General features: G+C 43.2%; 22 non-coding genes across 22 annotated transcripts; all 22 read right to left on the bottom strand.

Moving 5' to 3' along the window:
* Positions 1–629: 629 nt before the first annotated feature.
* trnal-aag lies at positions 630–711 on the bottom strand. Its single transcript has one exon. It is a non-coding gene; the product is annotated as a tRNA-Leu (tRNA).
* A 737-nt stretch (positions 712–1448) lies between these two features.
* On the bottom strand, positions 1449–1530 carry trnal-uag. The gene has a single exon. It is a non-coding gene; the product is annotated as a tRNA-Leu (tRNA).
* A 727-nt stretch (positions 1531–2257) lies between these two features.
* On the bottom strand, positions 2258–2339 carry trnal-uag. Its single transcript has one exon. It is a non-coding gene; the product is annotated as a tRNA-Leu (tRNA).
* Positions 2340–3074: 735 nt separating this feature from the next.
* Positions 3075–3156, bottom strand: trnal-uag. Its single transcript has one exon. It is a non-coding gene; the product is annotated as a tRNA-Leu (tRNA).
* A 740-nt stretch (positions 3157–3896) lies between these two features.
* trnal-uag lies at positions 3897–3978 on the bottom strand. Its single transcript has one exon. It is a non-coding gene; the product is annotated as a tRNA-Leu (tRNA).
* Positions 3979–4713: 735 nt separating this feature from the next.
* On the bottom strand, positions 4714–4795 carry trnal-uag. Its single transcript has one exon. It is a non-coding gene; the product is annotated as a tRNA-Leu (tRNA).
* A 737-nt stretch (positions 4796–5532) lies between these two features.
* Positions 5533–5614, bottom strand: trnal-uag. Its single transcript has one exon. It is a non-coding gene; the product is annotated as a tRNA-Leu (tRNA).
* A 734-nt stretch (positions 5615–6348) lies between these two features.
* On the bottom strand, positions 6349–6430 carry trnal-uag. The gene has a single exon. It is a non-coding gene; the product is annotated as a tRNA-Leu (tRNA).
* Positions 6431–7168: 738 nt separating this feature from the next.
* On the bottom strand, positions 7169–7250 carry trnal-uag. Its single transcript has one exon. It is a non-coding gene; the product is annotated as a tRNA-Leu (tRNA).
* A 739-nt stretch (positions 7251–7989) lies between these two features.
* trnal-uag lies at positions 7990–8071 on the bottom strand. Its single transcript has one exon. It is a non-coding gene; the product is annotated as a tRNA-Leu (tRNA).
* A 734-nt stretch (positions 8072–8805) lies between these two features.
* trnal-uag lies at positions 8806–8887 on the bottom strand. Its single transcript has one exon. It is a non-coding gene; the product is annotated as a tRNA-Leu (tRNA).
* Positions 8888–9619: 732 nt separating this feature from the next.
* On the bottom strand, positions 9620–9701 carry trnal-uag. Its single transcript has one exon. It is a non-coding gene; the product is annotated as a tRNA-Leu (tRNA).
* A 737-nt stretch (positions 9702–10438) lies between these two features.
* On the bottom strand, positions 10439–10520 carry trnal-uag. Its single transcript has one exon. It is a non-coding gene; the product is annotated as a tRNA-Leu (tRNA).
* A 727-nt stretch (positions 10521–11247) lies between these two features.
* trnal-uag lies at positions 11248–11329 on the bottom strand. Its single transcript has one exon. It is a non-coding gene; the product is annotated as a tRNA-Leu (tRNA).
* A 721-nt stretch (positions 11330–12050) lies between these two features.
* On the bottom strand, positions 12051–12132 carry trnal-uag. The gene has a single exon. It is a non-coding gene; the product is annotated as a tRNA-Leu (tRNA).
* Positions 12133–12866: 734 nt separating this feature from the next.
* trnal-uag lies at positions 12867–12948 on the bottom strand. The gene has a single exon. It is a non-coding gene; the product is annotated as a tRNA-Leu (tRNA).
* A 736-nt stretch (positions 12949–13684) lies between these two features.
* On the bottom strand, positions 13685–13766 carry trnal-uag. Its single transcript has one exon. It is a non-coding gene; the product is annotated as a tRNA-Leu (tRNA).
* A 736-nt stretch (positions 13767–14502) lies between these two features.
* Positions 14503–14584, bottom strand: trnal-uag. Its single transcript has one exon. It is a non-coding gene; the product is annotated as a tRNA-Leu (tRNA).
* Positions 14585–15321: 737 nt separating this feature from the next.
* On the bottom strand, positions 15322–15403 carry trnal-uag. Its single transcript has one exon. It is a non-coding gene; the product is annotated as a tRNA-Leu (tRNA).
* Positions 15404–16139: 736 nt separating this feature from the next.
* Positions 16140–16219, bottom strand: trnal-uag. The gene has a single exon. It is a non-coding gene; the product is annotated as a tRNA-Leu (tRNA).
* A 732-nt stretch (positions 16220–16951) lies between these two features.
* trnal-uag lies at positions 16952–17033 on the bottom strand. The gene has a single exon. It is a non-coding gene; the product is annotated as a tRNA-Leu (tRNA).
* Positions 17034–17766: 733 nt separating this feature from the next.
* Positions 17767–17848, bottom strand: trnal-uag. Its single transcript has one exon. It is a non-coding gene; the product is annotated as a tRNA-Leu (tRNA).
* Positions 17849–18035: the final 187 nt, after the last annotated feature.

Raw genomic sequence — 18035 nt, 5'->3', positions numbered from 1 at the left:
CTCATGTTGCTCTTGCGTCCTTCATCTTTTTTGATTCTCTTTTTAAAAATCTTAATTTATCTGATGTTGCTCTTTCTTCCATCGTATAAACTTAGAATTAGTTTCTGATTTTATGTCTGAAGCAGATTGAATTAGAAAAACACGGCAGATAATTGCAATAACAGACGTGGGAATTAGGGTAAAGGCTGGATTCCCTTTATTTGTCCGGTGTCCTTGGTGGCCTTGTTTGAAATTACATTACAGTTTTCTGTTGAGAAAAAGTTGCAGCGGTGGACTTTGAACCAACACCTCCGGAAGACTGGGTCCTTAAATCCAGTTCTCTGGACAGCTCGGCCACAGTACCCACTGTTAAAATGGACTGCTTGGTCGTCGCACAGACCATCACAACTTTCCTTTTTCCAATCAAGGATTTGATGTGAACAACCACCGGTAGGAGGTGCAACTGCCACCGCAGGGGCACAGGACTTGGTGGCTGGTTGGTTAAGGCAATGGACTACACTATTGAGTTGGAACCCCATCCGTGACACACAACATTGCTTCTTTTCTCCCTTGCATGGGCGACATGAAAAGTAAAAACCCTGAAATAAAGCAGAACATGTGATAGCTTGCGCAAACAAACTCAATAAAGATGGCAGTGGTGGGATTTGAACCCACGCCTCCTTAGAGACTGGAGCCTTAATCCAGCGCCTTAGACCGCTCGGCCACACTACCAGCTCTGGCAAGATTTTCACACTTTCTCATCAGTTACCTAGAGCGTCTGTACTCCCTTGTATTTTAGTCTTCTTTTTCATTTTCTTCTTTAAAATCTTTATGTATCTCATGTTGCTCTTGCGTCCTTCATCTTTTTTTGATTCTCTTTTTAAAAATCTTAATTTATCTGATGTTGCTCATTCTTCCATCGTATAAACTTAGAATTAGTTTCTGATTTTATGTCTGAAGCAGATTGAATTAGAAAAACACGGCAGATAATTGCAATAACAGACGTGGGAATTAGGGTAAAGGCTGGATTCCCTTTATTTGTCCGGTGTCCTTGGTGGCCTTGTTTGAAATTACATTACAGTTTTCTGTTGAGAAAAAGTTGCAGCGGTGGACTTTGAACCAACACCTCCGGAAGACTGGGTCCTTAAATCCAGTTCTCTGGACAGCTCGGCCACAGTACCCACTGTTAAAATGGACTGCTTGGTCGTCGCACAGACCATCACAACTTTTTCCTTTTTTCCAATCAAGGATTTGATGTGAACAACCACCGGTAGGAGGTGCAACTGCCACCGCAGGGGCACAGGACTTGGTGGCTGGTTGGTTAAGGCAATGGACTACACTATTGAGTTGGAACCCCATCCGTGACACACAACATTGCTTCTTTTCTCCCTTGCATGGGCGACATGAAAGTAAAAACCCTGAAATAAAGCAGAACATGTGATAGCTTGCGCAAACAAACTCAATAAAGATGGCAGTGGTGGGATTTGAACCCACGCCTCCTTAGAGACTGGAGCCTAAATCCAGCGCCTTAGACCGCTCGGCCACACTACCCAGCTCTGGCAAATTTTCACACTTTCTCATCAGTTACCTAGAGCGTCTGCACTCCCTTGTATTTTAGTCTTCTTTTTCATTTTCTTCTTTAAAATCTTTATGTATCTCATGTTGCTCTTGCGTCCTTCATCTTTTTTTTTATTCTCTTTTTAAAAATCTTAATTTATCTGATGTTGCTCATTCTTCCATCATATAAACTTAGAATTAGTTTCTGATTTTATGTCTGAAGCAGATTGAATTAGAAAAACACGGCAGATAATTGCAATAACAGACGTGGGAATTAGGGTAAAGGCTGGATTCCCTTTATTTGTCCGGTGTCCTTGGTGGCCTTGTTTGAAATTACATTACAGTTTTCTGTTGAGAAAAAGTTGCAGCGGTGGACTTTGAACCGAAAGACTGGGTCCTTAAATCCAGTTCTCTGGACAGCTCGGCCACAGTACCCACTGTTAAAATGGACTGCTTGGTCGTCGCACAGACCATCACAACTTTCCTTTTTTCCAATCAAGGATTTGATGTGAACAACCACCGGTAGGAGGTGCAACTGACACCGCGGGGGCACAGGACTTGGTGGCTGGTTGGTTAAGGCAATGGACTACACTATTGAGTTGGAACCCCATCCGTGACACACAACATTGCTTCTTTTCTCCCTTGCATGGGCGACATGAAAGTAAAAACGCTGAAATAAAGCAGAACATGTGATAGCTTGCGCAAACAAACTCAATAAAGATGGCAGTGGTGGGATTTGAACCCACGCCTCCTTAGAGACTGGAGCCTAAATCCAGCGCCTTAGACCGCTCGGCCACACTACCCAGCTCTGGCAAGATTTTCACACTTTCTCATCAGTTACCTAGAGCGTCTGCACTCCCTTGTATTTTAGTCTTCTTTTTCATTTTCTTCTTTAAAATCTTTATGTATCTCATGTTGCTCTTGCGTCCTTCATCTTTTTTTTTATTCTCTTTTTAAAAATCTTAATTTATCTGATGTTGCTCTTTCTTCCATCGTATAAACTTAGAATTAGTTTCTGATTTTATGTCTGAAGCAGATTGAATTAGAAAAACACGGCAGATAATTGCAATAACAGACGTGGGAATTAGGGTAAAGGCTGGATTCCCTTTATTTGTCCGGTGTCCTTGGTGGCCTTGTTTGAAATTACATTACAGTTTTCTGTTGAGAAAAGTTGCAGCGGTGGACTTTGAACCAACACCTCCGGAAGACTGGGTCCTTAAATCCAGTTCTCTGGACAGCTCGGCCACAGTACCCACTGTTAAAATGGACTGCTTGGTCGTCGCACAGACCATCACAACTTTCCTTTTTCCAATCAAGGATTTGATGTGAACAACCACCGGTAGGAGGTGCAACTGCCACCGCAGGGGCACAGGACTTGGTGGCTGGTTGGTTAAGGCAATGGACTACACTATTGAGTTGGAACCCCATCCGTGACACACAACATTGCTTCTTTTCTCCCTTGCATGGGCGACATGAAAGTAAAAACCCTGAAATAAAGCAGAACATGTGATAGCTTGCGCAAACAAACTCAATAAAGATGGCAGTGGTGGGATTTGAACCCACGCCTCCTTAGAGACTGGAGCCTAAATCCAGCGCCTTAGACCGCTCGGCCACACTACCCAGCTCTGGCAAGATTTTCACACTTTCTCATCAGTTACCTAGAGAGCGTCGTCTGCACTCCCTTGTATTTTAGTCTTCTTTTTCATTTTCTTCTTTAAAATCTTTATGTATCTCATGTTGCTCTTGCGTCCTTCATCTTTTTTTGATTCTCTTTTTAAAAATCTTAATTTATCTGATGTTGCTCTTTCTTCCATCGTATAAACTTAGAATTAGTTTCTGATTTTATGTCTGAAGCAGATTGAATTAGAAAAACACGGCAGATAATTGCAATAACAGACGTGGGAATTAGGGTAAAGGCTGGATTCCCTTTATTTGTCCGGTGTCCTTGGTGGCCTTGTTTGAAATTACATTACAGTTTTCTGTTGAGAAAAAGTTGCAGCGGTGGACTTTGAACCAACACCTCCGGAAGACTGGGTCCTTAAATCCAGTTCTCTGGACAGCTCGGCCACAGTACCCACTGTTAAAATGGACTGCTTGGTCGTCGCACAGACCATCACAACTTTCCTTTTTCCAATCAAGGATTTGACGTGAACAACCACTGGTAGGAGGTGCAACTGCCACCGCAGGGGCACAGGACTTGGTGGCTGGTTGGTTAAGGCGATGGACTACACTATTGAGTTGGAACCCCATCCGTGACACACAACATTGCTTCTTTTCTCCCTTGCATGGGCGACATGAAAGTAAAAACCCTGAAATAAAGCAGAACATGTGATAGCTTGCGCAAACAAACTCAATAAAGATGGCAGTGGTGGGATTTGAACCCACGCCTCCTTAGAGACTGGAGCCTAAATCCAGCGCCTTAGACCGCTCGGCCACACTACCCAGCTCTGGCAAGATTTTCACACTTTCTCATCAGTTACCTAGAGCGTCTGCACTCCCTTGTATTTTAGTCTTCTTTTTCATTTTCTTCTTTAAAATCTTTATGTATCTCATGTTGCTCTTGCGTCCTTCATCTTTTTTTGATTCTCTTTTTAAAAATCTTAATTTATCTGATGTTGCTCTTTCTTCCATCGTATAAACTTAGAATTAGTTTCTGATTTTATGTCTGAAGCAGATTGAATTAGAAAAACACGGCAGATAATTGCAATAACAGACGTGGGAATTAGGGTAAAGGCTGGATTCCCTTTATTTGTCCGGTGTCCTTGGTGGCCTTGTTTGAAATTACATTACAGTTTTCTGTTGAGAAAAAGTTGCAGCGGTGGACTTTGAACCGAACACTCCGAAGACTGGGTCCTTAAATCCAGTTCTCTGGACAGCTCGGCCACAGTACCCACTGTTAAAATGGACTGCTTGGTCGTCGCACAGACCATCACAACTTTCCTTTTTTCCAATCAAGGATTTGATGTGAACAACCACCGGTAGGAGGTGCAACTGACACCGCGGGGGCACAGGACTTGGTGCCTGGTTGGTTAAGGCGATTGACTACACTATTGAGTTGGAACCCCATCCGTGACACACAACATTGCTTCTTTTCTCCCTTGCATGGGCGACATAAAAGTAAAAACCCTGAAATAAAGCAGAACATGTGATAGCTTGCGCAAACAAACTCAATAAAGATGGCAGTGGTGGGATTTGAACCCACGCCTCCTTAGAGACTGGAGCCTAAATCCAGCGCCTTAGACCGCTCGGCCACACTACCCAGCTCTGGCAAGATTTTCACACTTTCTCATCAGTTACCTAGAGCGTCTGCACTCCCTTGTATTTTAGTCTTCTTTTTCATTTTCTTCTTTAAAATCTTTATGTATCTCATGTTGCTCTTGCGTCCTTCATCTTTTTTTTGATTCTCTTTTTAAAAATCTTAATTTATCTGATGTTGCTCTTTCTTCCATCGTATAAACTTAGAATTAGTTTCTGCTTTTATGTCTGAAGCAGATTGAATTAGAAAAACACGGCAGATAATTGCAATAACAGACGTGGGAATTAGGGTAAAGGCTGGATTCCCTTTATTTGTCCGGTGTCCTTGGTGGCCTTGTTTGAAATTACATTACAGTTTTCTGTTGAGAAAAAGTTGCAGCGGTGGACTTTGAACCAACACCTCCGGAAGACTGGGTCCTTAAATCCAGTTCTCTGGACAGCTCGGCCACAGTACCCACTGTTAAAATGGACTGCTTGGTCGTCGCACAGACCATCACAACTTTCCTTTTTTCCAATCAAGGATTTGATGTGAACAACCACCGGTAGGAGGTGCAACTGCCACCGCGGGAGCACAGGATTTGGTGGCTGGTTGGTTAATGCGATGGACTACACTATTGAGTTGGAACCCCATCCGTGACACACAACATTGCTTCTTTTCTCCCTTGCATGGGCGACATGAAAGTAAAAACCCTGAAATAAAGCAGAACATGTGATAGCTTGCGCAAACAAACTCAATAAAGATGGCAGTGGTGGGATTTGAACCCACGCCTCCTTAGAGACTGGAGCCTAAATCCAGCGCCTTAGACCGCTCGGCCACACTACCCAGCTCTGGCAAGATTTTCACACTTTCTCATCAGTTACCTAGAGCGTCTGCACTCCCTTGTATTTTAGTCTTCTTTTTCATTTTCTTCTTTAAAATCTTTATGTATCTCATGTTGCTCTTGCGTCCTTCATCTTTTTTTGATTCTCTTTTTAAAAATCTTAATTTATCTGATGTTGCTCTTTCTTCCATCGTATAAACTTAGAATTAGTTTCTGATTTTATGTCTGAAGCAGATTGAATTAGAAAAACACGGCAGATAATTGCAATAACAGACGTGGGAATTAGGGTAAAGGCTGGATTCCCTTTATTTGTCCGGTGTCCTTGGTGGCCTTGTTTGAAATTACATTACAGTTTTCTGTTGAGAAAAAGTTGCAGCGGTGGACTTTGAACCAACACCTCCGACTGGGTCCTTAAATCCAGTTCTCTGGACAGCTCGGCCACAGTACCCACTGTTAAAATGGACTGCTTGGTCGTCGCACAGACCATCACAACTTTCCTTTTTTCCAATCAAGGATTTGACGTGAACAACCACCGGTAGGAGGTGCAACTGCCACCGCGGGAGCACAGGACTTGGTGGCTGGTTGGTTAAGGCGAAATGGACTACACTATTGAGTTGGAACCCCATCCGTGACACACAACATTGCTTCTTTTCTCCCTTGCATGGGCGACATGAAAGTAAAAACCCTGAAATAAAGCAGAACATGTGATAGCTTGCGCAAACAAACTCAATAAAGATGGCAGTGGTGGGATTTGAACCCACGCCTCCTTAGAGACTGGAGCCTAAATCCAGCGCCTTAGACCGCTCGGCCACACTACCCAGCTCTGGCAAGATTTTCACACTTTCTCATCAGTTACCTAGAGCGTCTGCACTCCCTTGTATTTTAGTCTTCTTTTTCATTTTCTTCTTTAAAATCTTTATGTATCTCATGTTGCTCTTGCGTCCTTCATCTTTTTTGATTCTCTTTTTAAAAATCTTAATTTATCTGATGTTGCTCTTTCTTCCATCGTATAAACTTAGAATTAGTTTCTGATTTTATGTCTGAAGCAGATTGAATTAGAAAAACACGGCAGATAATTGCAATAACAGACAGACGGGGGAATTAGGGTAAAGGCTGGATTCCCTTTATTTGTCCGGTGTCCTTGGTGGCCTTGTTTGAAATTACATTACAGTTTTCTGTTGAGAAAAAGTTGCAGCGGTGGACTTTGAACCGACACCTCCGGAAGACTGGGTCCTTAAATCCAGTTCTCTGGACAGCTCGGCCACAGTACCCACTGTTAAAATGGACTGCTTGGTCGTCGCACAGACCATCACAACTTTCCTTTTTCCAATCAAGGATTTGACGTGAACAACCACCGGTAGGAGGTGCAACTGCCACCGCGGGGGCACAGGACTTGGTGGCTGGTTGGTTAAGGCGATGGACTACACTATTGAGTTGGAACCCCATCCGTGACACACAACATTGCTTCTTTTCTCCCTTGCATGGGCGACATGAAAGTAAAAACCCTGAAATAAAGCAGAACATGTGATAGCTTGCGCAAACAAACTCAATAAAGATGGCAGTGGTGGGATTTGAACCCACGCCTCCTTAGAGACTGGAGCCTAAATCCAGCGCCTTAGACCGCTCGGCCACACTACCCAGCTCTGGCAAGATTTTCACACTTTCTCATCAGTTACCTAGAGCGTCTGCACTCCCTTGTATTTTAGTCTTCTTTTTCATTTTCTTCTTTAAAATCTTTATGTATCTCATGTTGCTCTTGCGTCCTTCATCTTTTTTTTTTGATTCTCTTTTTAAAAATCTTAATTTATCTGATGTTGCTCTTTCTTCCATCGTATAAACTTAGAATTAGTTTCTGATTTTATGTCTGAAGCAGATTGAATTAGAAAAACACGGCAGATAATTGCAATAACAGACGTGGGAATTAGGGTAAAGGCTGGATTCCCTTTATTTGTCCGGTGTCCTTGGTGGCCTTGTTTGAAATTACATTACAGTTTTCTGTTGAGAAAAAGTTGCAGCGGTGGACTTTGAACCGACACCTCCGGAAGACTGGGTCCTTAAATCCAGTTCTCTGGACAGCTCGTCCACAGTACCCACTGTTAAAATGGACTGCTTGGTCGTCGCACAGACCATCACAACTTTCCTTTTTTCCAATCAAGGATTTGACTTGAACAACCACCGGTAGGAGGTGCAACTGCCACCGCGAGGGCACAGGACCTGGTGGCTGGTTGGTTAAGGCGATGGATGACAGAATTGACTTGGAACCCCATCCGTGACACACAACATTGCTTCTTTTCTCCCTTGCATGGGTGACATGAAAGTAAAAATCTTGAAATGAAGCAGAACATGTGATAGCTTGCGCAAACAAACTCAATAAAGATGGCAGTGGTGGGATTTGAACCCACGCCTCCTTAGAGACTGGAGCCTAAATCCAGCGCCTTAGACCGCTCGGCCACACTACCCAGCTCTGGCAAGATTTTCACACTTTCTCATCAGTTACCTAGAGCGTCTGCACTCCCTTGTATTTTAGTCTTCTTTTTCATTTTCTTCTTTAAAATCTTTATGTATCTCATGTTGCTCTTGCGTCCTTCATCTTTTTTTTTCTCTTTTTAAAAATCTTAATTTATCTGATGTTGCTCTTTCTTCCATCGTATAAACTTAGAATTAGTTTCTGATTTTATGTCTGAAGCAGATTGAATTAGAAAAACACGGCAGATAATTGCAATAACAGACGTGGGAATTAGGGTAAAGGCTGGATTCCCTTTATTTGTCCGGTGTCCTTGGTGGCCTTGTTTGAAATTACATTACAGTTTTCTGTTGAGAAAAAGTTGCAGCGGTGGACTTTGAACCGACACCTCCGGAAGACTGGGTCCTTAAATCCAGTTCTCTGGACAGCTCGGCCACAGTACCCACTGTTAAAATGGACTGCTTGGTCGTCGCACAGACCATCACAAGTTTCCTTTTTTCAAATCAAGGATTTGACATGAACAACCAACGGTCGGAGGTGCAACTGCCAATGCGGGAGCACAGGACTTGGTGGCTGGTTGGTTAAGGCGATGGACTACACTATTGAGTTGGAACCCCATCCGTGACACACAACATTGCTTCTTTTCTCCCTTGCATGGGCGACATGAAAGTAAAAACCCTGAAATAAAGCAGAACATGTGATAGCTTGCGCAAACAAACTCAATAAAGATGGCAGTGGTGGGATTTGAACCCACGCCTCCTTAGAGACTGGAGCCTAAATCCAGCGCCTTAGACCGCTCGGCCACACTACCCAGCTCTGGCAAGATTTTCACACTTTCTCATCAGTTACCTAGAGCGTCTGCACTCCCTTGTATTTTAGTCTTCTTTTTCATTTTCTTCTTTAAAATCTTTATGTATCTCATGTTGCTCTTGCGTCCTTCATCTTTTTTTGATTCTCTTTTTAAAAATCTTAATTTATCTGATGTTGCTCTTTCTTCCATCGTATAAACTTAGAATTAGTTTCTGATTTTATGTCTGAAGCAGATTGAATTAGAAAAACACGGCAGATAATTGCAATAACAGACGTGGGAATTAGGGTAAAGGCTGGATTCCCTTTATTTGTCCGGTGTCCTTGGTGGCCTTGTTGAAATTACATTACAGTTTTCTGTTGAGAAAAAGTTGCAGCGGTGGACTTTGAACCGAACCTCCGGAAGACTGGGTCCTTAAATCCAGTTCTCTGGACAGCTCGGCCACAGTACCCACTGTTAAAATGGACTGCTTGGTCGTCGCACAGACCATCACAACTTTCCTTTTTCCAATCAAGGATTTGATGTGAACAACCACCGGTAGGAGGTGCAACTGCCACCGCGGGGCACAGGACTTGGTGGCTGGTTGGTTAAGGCGATGGACTACACTATTGAGTTGGAACCCCATCCGTGACACACAACATTGCTTCTTTTCTCCCTTGCATGGGCGACATGAAAGTAAAAACCCTGAAATAAAGCAGAACATGTGATAGCTTGCGCAAACAAACTCAATAAAGATGGCAGTGGTGGGATTTGAACCCACGCCTCCTTAGAGACTGGAGCCTAAATCCAGCGCCTTAGACCGCTCGGCCACACTACCCAGCTCTGGCAAAATTTTCACACTTTCTCATCAGTTACCTAGAGCGTCTGCACTCCCTTGTATTTTAGTCTTCTTTTTCATTTTCTTCTTTAAAATCTTTATGTATCTCATGTTGCTCTTGCGTCCTTCATCTTTTTTTGATTCTCTTTTTAAAAATCTTAATTTATCTGATGTTGCTCTTTCTTCCATCGTATAAACTTAGAATTAGTTTCTGATTTTATGTCTGAAGCAGATTGAATTAGAAAAACACGGCAGATAATTGCAATAACAGACGTGGGAATTAGGGTAAAGGCTGGATTCCCTTTATTTGTCCGGTGTCCTTGGTGGCCTTGTTTGAAATTACATTACAGTTTTCTGTTGAGAAAAAGTTGCAGCGGTGGACTTTGAACCGACACCTCCGGAAGACTGGGTCCTTAAATCCAGTTCTCTGGACAGCTCGGCCACAGTACCCACTGTTAAAATGGACTGCTTGGTCGTCGCACAGACCATCACAAGTTTCCTTTTTTTCCAATAAAGGATTTGACGTGAACAACCACCGGTAGGAGGAGCAACTGACACCGCGGGGGCACAGGACTTGGTGGCTGGTTGGTTAAGGCGATGGACTACACTATTGAGTTGGAACCCCATCCGTGACACACAACATTGCTTCTTTTCTCCCTTGCATGGGCGACATGAAAGTAAAAACCCTGAAATAAAGCAGAACATGTGATAGCTTGCGCAAACAAACTCAATAAAGATGGCAGTGGTGGGATTTGAACCCACGCCTCCTTAGAGACTGGAGCCTAAATCCAGCGCCTTAGACCGCTCGGCCACACTACCCAGCTCTGGCAAATTTTCACACTTTCTCATCAGTTACCTAGAGCGTCTGCACTCCCTTGTATTTTAGTCTTCTTTTTCATTTTCTTCTTTAAAATCTTTATGTATCTCATGTTGCTCTTGCGTCCTTCATCTTTTTTGATTCTCTTTTTAAAAATCTTAATTTATCTGATGTTGCTCTTTCTTCCATCGTATAAAAGAATTAGTTTCTGATTTTATGTCTGAAGCAGATTGAATTAGAAAAACACGGCAGATAATTGCAATAACAGACGTGGGAATTAGGGTAAAGGCTGGATTCCCTTTATTTGTCCGGTGTCCTTGGTGGCCTTGTTTGAAATTACATTACAGTTTTCTGTTGAGAAAAAGTTGCAGCGGTGGACTTTGAACCGACACCTCCGGAAGACTGGGTCCTTAAATCCAGTTCTCTGGACAGCTCGGCCACAGTACCCACTGTTAAAATGGACTGCTTGGTCGTCGCACAGACCATCACAACTTTCCTTTTTTCCAATCAAGGATTTGATGAACAACCACCGGTAGGAGGTGCAACTGCCACCGCGGGGCACAGGACTTGGTGGCTGGTTGGTTAAGGCGATGGACTACACTATTGAGTTGGAACCCCATCCGTGACACACAACATTGCTTCTTTTCTCCCTTGCATGGGCGACATGAAAGTAAAAACCCTGAAATAAAGCAGACATGTGATAGCTTGCGCAAACAAACTCAATAAAGATGGCAGTGGTGGGATTTGAACCCACGCCTCCTTAGAGACTGGAGCCTAAATCCAGCGCCTTAGACCGCTCGGCCACACTACCCAGCTCTGGCAAATTTTCACACTTTCTCATCAGTTACCTAGAGCGTCTGCACTCCCTTGTATTTTAGTCTTCTTTTTCATTTTCTTCTTTAAAATCTTTATGTATCTCATGTTGCTCTTGCGTCCTTCATCTTTTTTTGATTCTCTTTTTAAAAATCTTAATTTATCTGATGTTGCTCTTTCTTCCATCGTATAAACTTAGAATTAGTTTCTGATTTTATGTCTGAAGCAGATTGAATTAGAAAAACACGGCAGATAATTGCAATAACAGACGTGGGAATTAGGGTAAAGGCTGGATTCCCTTTATTTGTCCGGTGTCCTTGGTGGCCTTGTTTGAAATTACATTACAGTTTTCTGTTGAGAAAAAGTTGCAGCGGTGGACTTTGAACTGACACCTCCTTAAATCCAGTTCTCTGGACAGCTCGGCCACAGTACCCACTGTTAAAATGGACTGCTTGGTCGTCGCACAGACCATCACAACTTTCCTTTTTTCCAATCAAGGATTTGATGTGAACAACCACCGGTAGGAGGTGCAACTGCCACCGCAGGGGCACAGGACTTGGTGGCTGGTTGGTTAAGGCGATGGACTACACTATTGAGTTGGAACCCCATCCGTGACACACAACATTGCTTCTTTTCTCCCTTGCATGGGCGACATGAAAGTAAAAACCCTGAAATAAAGCAGAACATGTGATAGCTTGCGCAAACAAACTCAATAAAGATGGCAGTGGTGGGATTTGAACCCACGCCTCCTTAGAGACTGGAGCCTAAATCCAGCGCCTTAGACCGCTCGGCCACACTACCCAGCTCTGGCAAGATTTTCACACTTTCTCATCAGTTACCTAGAGCGTCTGCACTCCCTTGTATTTTAGTCTTCTTTTTCATTTTCTTCTTTAAAATCTTTATGTATCTCATGTTGCTCTTGCGTCCTTCATCTTTTTTGATTCTCTTTTTAAAAATCTTAATTTATCTGATGTTGCTCTTTCTTCCATCGTATAAACTTAGAATTAGTTTCTGATTTTATGTCTGAAGCAGATTGAATTAGAAAAACACGGCAGATAATTGCAATAACAGACGTGGGAATTAGGGTAAAGGCTGGATTCCCTTTATTTGTCCGGTGTCCTTGGTGGCCTTGTTTGAAATTACATTACAGTTTTCTGTTGAGAAAAAGTTGCAGCGGTGGACTTTGAACCGACACCTCCGGAAGACTGGGTCCTTAAATCCAGTTCTCTGGACAGCTCGGCCACAGTACCCACTGTTAAAATGGACTGCTTGGTCGTCGCACAGACCATCACAACTTTCCTTTTTCCAATCAAGGATTTGATGTGAACAACCACCGGCAGGATGTGCAACTGCCACCGCAGGGGCACAGGACTTGGTGGCTGGTTGGTTAAGGCGATTGACTACACTATTGAGTTGGAACCCCATCCGTGACACACAACATTGCTTCTTTTCTCCCTTGCATGGGCGACATGAAAGTAAAAACCCTGAAATAAAGCAGAACATGTGATAGCTTGCGCAAACAAACTCAATAAAGATGGCAGTGGTGGGATTTGAACCCACGCCTCCTTAGAGACTGGAGCCTAAATCCAGCGCCTTAGACCGCTCGGCCACACTACCCAGCTCTGGCAAGATTTTCACACTTTCTCATCAGTTACCTAGAGCGTCTGCACTCCCTTGTATTTTAGTCTTCTTTTTCATTTTCTTCTTTAAAATCTTTATGTATCTCATGTTGCTCTTGCGTCCTTCATCTTTTTTTGATTCTCTTTTTAAAAATCTTAATTTATCTGATGTTGCTCTTTCTTCCATCGTATAAACTTAGAATTAGTTTCTGATTTTATGTCTGAAGCAGATTGAATTAGAAAAACACGGCAGATAATTGCAATAACAGACGTGGGAATTAGGGTAAAGGCTGGATTCCCTTTATTTGTCCGGTGTCCTTGGTGGCCTTGTTTGAAATTACATTACAGTTTTCTGTTGAGAAAAAGTTGCAGCGGTGGACTTTGAACCGACACCTCCGGAAGACTGGGTCCTTAAATCCAGTTCTCTGGACAGCTCGGCCACAGTACCCACTGTTAAAATGGACTGCTTGGTCGTCGCACAGACCATCACAACTTTCCTTTTTTCCAATCAAGGATTTGATGTGAACAACCACCGGTAGGAGGTGCAACTGCCACCGCGGGGGCACAGGACTTGGTGGCTGGTTGGTTAAGGCGATGGACTACACTATTGAGTTGGAACCCCATCCGTGACACACAACATTGCTTCTTTTCTCCCTTGCATGGGCGACATGAAAGTAAAAACCCTGAAATAAAGCAGAACATGTGATAGCTTGCGCAAACAAACTCAATAAAGATGGCAGTGGTGGGATTTGAACCCACGCCTCCTTAGAGACTGGAGCCTAAATCCAGCGCCTTAGACCGCTCGGCCACACTACCCAGCTCTGGCAAATTTTCACACTTTCTCATCAGTTACCTAGAGCGTCTGCACTCCCTTGTATTTTAGTCTTCTTTTTCATTTTCTTCTTTAAAATCTTTATGTATCTCATGTTGCTCTTGCGTCCTTCATCTTTTTTTGATTCTCTTTTTAAAAATCTTAATTTATCTGATGTTGCTCTTTCTTCCATCGTATAAACTTAGAATTAGTTTCTGATTTTATGTCTGAAGCAGATTGAATTAGAAAAACACGGCAGATAATTGCAATAACAGACGTGGGAATTAGGGTAAAGGCTGGATTCCCTTTATTTGTCCGGTGTCCTTGGTGGCCTTGTTTGAAATTACATTACAGTTTTCTGTTGAGAAAAAGTTGCAGCGGTGGACTTTGAACCGACACCTCCGGAAGACTGGGTCCTTAAATCCAGTTCTCTGGACACAGCTCGGCCACAGTACCCACTGTTAAAATGGACTGCTTGGTCGTCGCACAGACCATCACAACTTTCCTTTTTCCAATCAAGGATTTGATGTGAACAACCACCGGTAGGAGGTGCAACTGCCACCGCAGGGGCACAGGACTTGGTGGCTGGTTGGTTAAGGCGATGGACTACACTATTGAGTTGGAACCCCATCCGTGACACACAACATTGCTTCTTTTCTCCCTTGCATGGGCGACATGAAAGTAAAAACCCTGAAATAAAGCAGAACATGTGATAGCTTGCGCAAACAAACTCAATAAAGATGGCAGTGGTGGGATTTGAACCCACGCCTCCTTAGAGACTGGAGCCTAAATCCAGCGCCTTAGACCGCTCGGCCACACTACCCAGCTCTGGCAAATTTTCACACTTTCTCATCAGTTACCTAGAGCGTCTGCACTCCCTTGTATTTTAGTCTTCTTTTTCATTTTCTTCTTTAAAATCTTTATGTATCTCATGTTGCTGCTCTTGCGTCCTTCATCTTTTTTTGATTCTCTTTTTAAAAATCTTAATTTATCTGATGTTGCTCTTTCTTCCATCGTATAAACTTAGAATTAGTTTCTGATTTTATGTCTGAAGCAGATTGAATTAGAAAAACACGGCAGATAATTGCAATAACAGACGTGGGAATTAGGGTAAAGGCTGGATTCCCTTTATTTGTCCGGTGTCCTTGGTGGCCTTGTTTGAAATTACATTACAGTTTTCTGTTGAGAAAAAGTTGCAGCGGTGGACTTTGAACCGACACCTCCGAAAGACTGGGTCCTTAAATCCAGTTCTCTGGACAGCTCGGCCACAGTACCCACTGTTAAAATGGACTGCTTGGTCGTCGCACAGACCATCACAACTTTCCTTTTTCCAATCAAGGATTTGATGTGAACAACCACCGGCAGGATGTGCAACTGCCACCGCAGGGGCACAGGACTTGGTGGCTGGTTGGTTAAGGCAATGGACTACACTATTGAGTTGGAACCCCATCCGTGACACACAACATTGCTTCTTTTCTCCCTTGCATGGGCGACATGAAAGTAAAAACGCTGAAATAAAGCAGAACATGTGATAGCTTGCGCAAACAAACTCAATAAAGATGGCAGTGGTGGGATTTGAACCCACGCCTCCTTAGAGACTGGAGCCTAAATCCAGCGCCTTAGACCGCTCGGCCACACTACCCAGCTCTAGCACAATTTTCACACTTTCTCATCAGTTACCTAGAGCGTCTGCACTCCCTTGTGTTTTAGTCTTCTTTTTCATTTTCTTCTTTAAAATCTTTATGTATCTCATGTTGCTCTTGCGTCCTTCATCTTTTTTTGATTCTCTTTTTAAAAATCTTAATTTATCTGATGTTGCTCTTTCTTCCATCGTATAAACTTAGAATTAGTTTCTGATTTTATGTCTGAAGCAGATTGAATTAGAAAAACACGGCAGATAATTGCAATAACAGACGTGGGAATTAGGGTAAAGGCTGGATTCCCTTTATTTGTCCGGTGTCCTTGGTGGCCTTGTTTGAAATTACATTACAGTTTTCTGTTGAGAAAAAGTTGCAGCGGTGGACTTTGAACCGACACCTCCGGAAGACTGGGTCCTTAAATCCAGTTCTCTGGACAGCTCGGCCACAGTACCCACTGTTAAAATGGACTGCTTGGTCGTCGCACAGACCATCACAACTTTCCTTTTTTCCAATCAAGGATTTGATGTGAACAACCACCGGTAGGAGGTGCAACTGCCACCGCAGGGGCACAGGACTTGGTGGCTGGTTGGTTAAGGCAATGGACTACACTATTGAGTTGGAACCCCATCCGTGACACACAACATTGCTTCTTTTCTCCCTTGCATGGGCGACATGAAAGTAAAAACCCTGAAATAAAGCAGAACATGTGATAGCTTGCGCAAACAAACTCAATAAAGATGGCAGTGGTGGGATTTGAACCCACGCCTCCTTAGAGACTGGAGCCTAAATCCAGCGCCTTAGCGCTCGGCCACACTACCCAGCTCTGGCAAGATTTTCACACTTTCTCATCAGTTACCTAGAGCGTCTGCACTCCCTTGTATTTTAGTCTTCTTTTTCATTTTCTTCTTTAAAATCTTTATGTATCTCATGTTGCTCTTGCGTCCTTCATCTTTTTTGATTCTCTTTTTAAAAATCTTAATTTATCTGATGTTGCTCTTTCTTCCATCGTATAAACTTAGAATTAGTTTCTGATTTTATGTCTGAAGCAGATTGAATTAGAAAAACACGGCAGATAATTGCAATAACAGACGTGGGAATTAGGGTAAAGGCTGGATTCCCTTTATTTGTCCGGTGTCCTTGGTGGCCTTGTTTGAAATTACATTACAGTTTTCTGTTGAGAAAAAGTTGCAGCGGTGGACTTTGAACCGAACCTCCGGAAGACTGGGTCCTTAAATCCAGTTCTCTGGACAGCTCGGCCACAGTACCCACTGTTAAAATGGACTGCTTGGTCGTCGCACAGACCATCACAACTTTCCTTTTTCCAATCAAGGATTTGACGTGAACAACCACCGGTAGGAGGTGCAACTGACACCGCGGGGCACAGGACTTGGTGGCTGGTTGGTTAAGGCGATGGACTACACTATTGAGTTGGAACCCCATCCGTGACACACAACATTGCTTCTTTTCTCCCTTGCATGGGCGACATGAAAGTAAAAACCCTGAAATAAAGCAGAACATGTGATAGCTTGCGCAAACAAACTCAATAAAGATGGCAGTGGTGGGATTTGAACCCACGCCTCCTTAGAGACTGGAGCCTAAATCCAGCGCCTTAGACCGCTCGGCCACACTACCCAGCTCTGGCAAGATTTTCACACTTTCTCATCAGTTACCTAGAGCGTCTGCACTCCCTTGTATTTTAGTCTTCTTTTTCATTTTCTTCTTTAAAATCTTTATGTATCTCATGTTGCTCTTGCGTCCTTCATCTTTTTTGATTCTCTTTTTAAAAATCTTAATTTATCTGATGTTGCTCTTTCTTCCATCGTATAAACTTAGAATTAGTTTCTGATTTTATGTCTGAAGCAGATTGAATTAGAAAAACACGGCAGATAATTGCAATAACAGACGTGGGAATTAGGGTAAAGGCTGGATTCCCTTTATTTGTCCGGTGTCCTTGGTGGCCTTGTTTGAAATTACATTACAGTTTTCTGTTGAGAAAAAGTTGCAGCGGTGGACTTTGAACCGACACCTCCGGAAGACTGGGTCCTTAAATCCAGTTCTCTGGACAGCTCGGCCACAGTACCCACTGTTAAAATGGACTGCTTGGTCGTCGCACAGACCATCACAACTTTCCTTTTTCCAATCAAGGATTTGATGTGAACAACCACCGGTAGGAGGTGCAACTGCCACCGCAGGGGCACAGGACTTGGTGGCTGGTTGGTTAAGGCGATGGACTACACTATTGAGTTGGAACCCCATCCGTGACACACAACATTGCTTCTTTTCTCCCTTGCATGGCGACATGAAAGTAAAAACCCTGAAATAAAGCAGAACATGTGATAGCTTGCGCAAACAAACTCAATAAAGATGGCAGTGGTGGGATTTGAACCCACGCCTCCTTAGAGACTGGAGCCTAAATCCAGCGCCTTAGACCGCTCGGCCACACTACCCAGCTCTGGCAAACTATTCACACTTTCTCATCAGTTACCTAGAGCGTCTGCACTCCCTTGTATTTTAGTCTTCTTTTTCATTTTCTTCTTTAAAATCTTTATGTATCTCATGTTGCTCTTGCGTCCTTCATCTTTTTTTGATTCTCTTTTTAAAAATCTTAATTTATCTGATGTTGCTCTTTCTTCC

This window comes from Oncorhynchus gorbuscha, unplaced genomic scaffold (genome assembly GCF_021184085.1).
Source record: "Oncorhynchus gorbuscha isolate QuinsamMale2020 ecotype Even-year unplaced genomic scaffold, OgorEven_v1.0 Un_scaffold_2034, whole genome shotgun sequence".
Taxonomy (NCBI): Eukaryota; Metazoa; Chordata; class Actinopteri; order Salmoniformes; family Salmonidae; genus Oncorhynchus; species Oncorhynchus gorbuscha.
This window is presented reverse-complemented; position numbering and strand designations above follow the sequence as displayed.